The 5,217-nt window shown below is 37.1% G+C and overlaps 1 pseudogene; it reads right to left on the bottom strand.

Annotated features, from left to right (window-relative positions):
- Positions 1-1,359: 1,359 nt before the first annotated feature.
- On the bottom strand, positions 1,360-2,270 carry LOC136702733 (cyclin-dependent kinase 5 activator 1-like; annotated as a pseudogene).
- Positions 2,271-5,217: the final 2,947 nt, after the last annotated feature.

Consider the following 5,217-nt stretch of genomic DNA (forward strand, 5'->3'; position numbering starts at 1 on the left):
CTGTCCCGGGCGACTGTCTGAGGAGTATTTTTATCTGTGTGGGTTTCCTCTGGGTGTTCTGGTTTGCTCCCATTGGCCAAAAACACATGCTGGTAGGTGAACTTGCTCCTCAAAAGGTCCTTTGATGGACAGTCGCCTTGTCCAGGGTGTGTTCCTGCCTGAGCCCAATGATCCAGGGTAGGCTTTGGACACTGAACTGGATGAAGCAGTTATAGAAAATGAATGAATGAGTGTTAGTAGACACTTGAGACTACTGAAGAATATTCACACCAGCAAACAGGTTTTAAAGACTTTTATTAGTTACAATACAATTACCACTAACACAGTCCATTCTCCTATTTATTTATTTATTTATTTATTTATTTATTTAACTTTTTCAACAATAATTAAATACACAATTTAATCAAAGTTTATAATATGAAATTAAAGTGTTTATTTTTTTATTTGCATTAAAATCTAAAACAATAACTGGTTTAAAAATGAGGTCCTTGTTTCTACACTCATCTGCTGGTCTACATACGTTGTTTACTCCTTTTCAGCCTGTTGTTCAGTGGTCAGGGCCCCCACAGAGCAGGTATGATTTGGGTGGTTGATCATTCTCAGCGCTGCAGTGACAATGATGCAGTGGTGCTATGTTAGTGTTTGTTACACTGGGACGAGCGGATCAGAAACAGCAGTGCTGCTGGAGTTTTTATACCCATCAGTGTCACTGAGAGCAGCCCACCAACCGAAAAAGTCTCTGACTTTACATGTACCAACATTGTAGGTGTGTCTAATCGAGTGACCAGTGAGTAGATGTATTTAAATATTCCTGCAGCACTGCTGTGTCTGATCCACTTGTACCAGCGCAACAAACACCAACTCACCAATGTCACTGCAGCGCTGACAATGATCCACCACCTGAATCATACCTGCTCTGTGGGTGTTCTGTGGGGATCCTTACCAATGAAGAACTGGGTGAAATGGGTATTAAGAAAGTCAAGAAACTTTCTGTAATTGTAGAACTGCAAAGTGCTCCTGTATGGACAGTGGAGCTGAGAAAATGGGCAGTAAGTGCAGATACAAGGAGGTCAGTTTATTTTTACGGCTGGACATTGTTAGGTATTTGTTGAACAATTAAAAAAAATATATTATAATATTTACAGTATGTAGAGTATTTACAAAAGCCTTTCCAGAAAAGCTGGGACATTTTAAGTAAAACAAAGAAACTATAATTTGTTTATTCTACTGAAGCTGATATTGTTTTTTTTTTACACATTACAACATTACAACAGCCCAAACTTTTGAGGAGACAAGGTTATACACAATGGGCTGATGTCTGATCATCTCTAACTGATAAAAGTCATTAAAGTCTGATGATCAAAGACGGGAAGCCATCTCTAAGTACTCTCCATATGGAGGTAGTGTAGAAAAGGAGGAGGAGGATGAGGAGAAAGGGTTCAACTCCTTCTGTGAAAAAAATAAAATAAATAAATTGTTAAGAAAATACTCACACATTAAACGGCACGAATATCAATAAATTTAGAAAAATTGTGTTAAAATGAGGTTAATCTATGCACCACCTCCAGTGCCCTGCTAACCCCTCTCAGCACATACCTACGCCAGCTTCTTCAGTTGTCCTTCTGGTCCAGCAGCTCAGCGAAGACCTCTGCGTAGTAATCTGGGTCGGTGTTAATCCTCATCATCTTGGCACTCAAGCGGTTGATGACGTCCAGAGTGCGTCTCCAAAAGGCCTCCTTGGTGTCCGTCACTACAAAGTAGCTCAGTGGGATCTGGTTCTCCTCGCAGATGTAGCAGTACGAGATGAAAAGGCAGGTGAGCAGGACGGCCTGCAGCTCCTCCAAACTGGTCAACTCCGCTGAGACGACATCCCGGCACATCATGTAGAGGAACACCACGCTGCCCGGAGTGATGAAATGTTCGCGGTGCCACCCGTACAAAACGAGGCGAATATCCACCGAACGGAGCCACATCTCTGGGTCTGTAGGTCTGAGACCTAGAATCCGGCTGCACCTACGACACAGGAAAAGCCCAAAAAACTTGATTAGATCATCTGCAGATACATCTGGATAAATACTCACTAAATCCAGAGCTGCAGAAGGGCTATCCCATGGTTCCTCCAGGTCCTGGATTTCCACGTCATACGCAGAGACCATCTTCCTAGTATCTGGAAGAACAGCTGGTGAGAGATGGTGGATGGAGCACTCGATGTCACTCAGCTCCTTTTCCTCCTTCCCTCTGCTAGGGAAACACGAGTAGCAGCAGCCCATGGTCCTGAGTTATTATATGGAGACTGGAATTAGCTCCTGTGGAGAAAAAAAACATTTTTCCTTCATTAGATTATTTTGTTATTCTTTATAAATAAGATTAGTAAATAATTTTAATCCAGCACAGTGTCAACATTTTTAGTATAATCATTTTATATCAGGCTTATACTCATTATTATATCTCTCATAGTTGTTGGTAATATTTGTATTAGTTTGTTTTCCAGAATAAAAGTCCCTGTGAATTTAAAATCTGTTTGAGGAGATTATAAATGAGTTATATCCTGTACAGGACAGTAATCTGAGTGGTCCGATGGTGGACCAGCAGTGGTCTACAGTCAGTGTTGTGCCAGTGGTTTTATGCCAGTGGACCGATATATGCTCGCTGTCTAGGATTACTAATAAAGAAGTTTCTACAGTAGTTGCAGGACCATTTACTAGCACTATTTTATAATGTGTACGTTATTTTCAGCACGTCAGCTACGTTGCTTGCTCAGTAAAACTAGATAGACACAATTAAGGCAAAAAAAACAGATAAAAACTGCAATATGTGGCCTATTCCATGAATTTAAAATAAAATACTGGCTGTGGTGCACTGGTCTGTTGCCGTTCGGAGGACATTTTCAGATTTCGCTCCTAACCTTAACCTGTAACCGGTGTCCCACTATTTACTGGTCTCCGGCCTGTATGTCCCGCCCACTGCGCGGTCAAGCCATCCAATCAGAAATGACCTTTTTCATTGGCCGTTTTTGATTGGCTGAAACTGAGGCACTTGGTAATAACTGTAAGTGTGGAGCAAGCTAGTGTGCTTTCAAGAAACCTCCTTACTCGCTCAAAATACTTTGACAAGCCATCCAATCAGAAATGACCTTAGTCATTTGCCGTTTTTGATTGGCTGAAACTGAGGCAATTGGTAATGACTGTGTGGAGCAGCCACTTAACAATACCCTTGTAACTGTTTAAAATACCTTGGCATCCAAGTAAACATCAACAACCATCTGTTAAACAAACCCTAGACACGTATGTTTTAACTTACCACAAACATTAACCAATTATAAGCTATATTATGAACTTTAAAAATAACAACGAACAGCTAGTTACAGTGGTTTAAGTTTAGAAACATCATTAGCCAGTTGTTTAAATTCAAATGAATGTTCGTTCACAGTGCGGTGTCGCTCCTTTAAATCAGCAGGTACCGTTTAAGTGAATAAATTGGTGTTTAAAACACTCACCTGTCGGTTCAGAAAGATGCTGGAAGTTGTGAGAGAGGGTGTGATGAGCGGGTTTCTGTAGGTTCAGAGAGATGCTGAGAGTGAGAGGTGAGAGTTTGATGAAGACGTTGGAGAGAAGGTGGAGATCGTGTTTGTTGTTGTTTGATTTCTGTGATGGAACGCTGATGATGTCATTTCAGCGGAGCTGTTTATTTATTTACAAACCACCACAAAGTAACACCATTTTATTTATCTTTTATTTCATTAACGTCCAAAAATTAATATCACTACTATTAATAATGATAATAGCGATAACAATCTTTAATGAACAATAGAAACAATAATAACACAACAATTATTAATAGTGACAATTATCACATAATCGTCATCACCATTAAATAAAACACGACCAATAATATTATTAACAGCAAAACAGCAACAAGAAGTGTTATTATTGTTTAGTTTAATTGATATAGTTTGATATACATTCTCATCATTTAGTTTTAATGTTCAGTAATATTACTGTTATCAATAAAACTGCTCATTAGAATATTTATTTTTTGTTTTATTCATAATAAGAAAAATATAATAAATTAAATATATAATGAATAATATAATATATACAATAACATACATTTTACATATTTATAATTATATAATATATAGTATTTTGTATATATAATAAATATAATAAATATTATTTAAAAGATATTTTTGCAATTTTATTTAACATATTTATATTATCATTAATGAAAAATAGTAATAATAACAGTAATATTATTTACAGTAATATAATCATATAATTGTCATCACCATGATTTACAAGATCATAATATTAGTAATAGCAAAACAACACCAACATGACAATAAACTAATAATAATTATAATAATAATAATAATAACAATAATAATAATAATAATAATAATCGCTCTTACCAAATGATTTCATACATTATAAATTATAATTTGAATATAAGTGTATTTTAATATGTTTAATATATTTAATGTTTCTGCCGTATATAACATCACTTCTGGGCATTTGCAACAGTACTGACCCACCCATGTTTCCCATGATTTCTTTTAACTTCTTTTCACCTGAGAGAGTGCAGCCTGCACAAACACATAAAGAAGGGCTCTTATCTTTACATATGAATAAGAAAATAACACACAACACACACCTTCTACCACACTGCCTTTGTTTGTGTGTCATACTCCCTTTGGTTTTTAGGAAACCTCAACAGACAAACAGTCATTTCTGCTTTTTCACAAAGATTCATTTAAAGATAATAGCTAAGAAACTCAGATGTTTATTTGCTGTATCAGATTTTCAGTGGATCATACGTTTCCACACACTTTGTTAGTATTTGTTGTATTCTAAATTTAAGCTTGGGGAAGCATAGCACAAGCTTCTGACGATTCTCTTCCGCATTTATCTCATTCCTCCTGAGGGAACTGCTGTATTTCAGTCCAATGTTTTTGGCCTCCATGCTCAGACATGCTTTATCTTTTTAGCCCTCCACATTTTTATATGGGATTCAGGTCGGGATTTTTGTGCTGTTCACTCCAATGCATTCACCTTGTTACCCTCTGGCCATTTTGTCACTACTTAGGATGAATGCGTAGGATGATCTTCCTTCTGGAAACTCGTGTGACCAAGTTTCAGCTTTCTAGTTGTGGGTCAGTGTCGGGTCAGTATTAAATCACACTAAATAATCTTCCACAGTTTCTCAAAATTGCTTTAC

This window comes from Hoplias malabaricus, chromosome 7 (genome assembly GCF_029633855.1).
Source record: "Hoplias malabaricus isolate fHopMal1 chromosome 7, fHopMal1.hap1, whole genome shotgun sequence".
Lineage (NCBI taxonomy): Eukaryota > Metazoa > Chordata > Actinopteri > Characiformes > Erythrinidae > Hoplias > Hoplias malabaricus.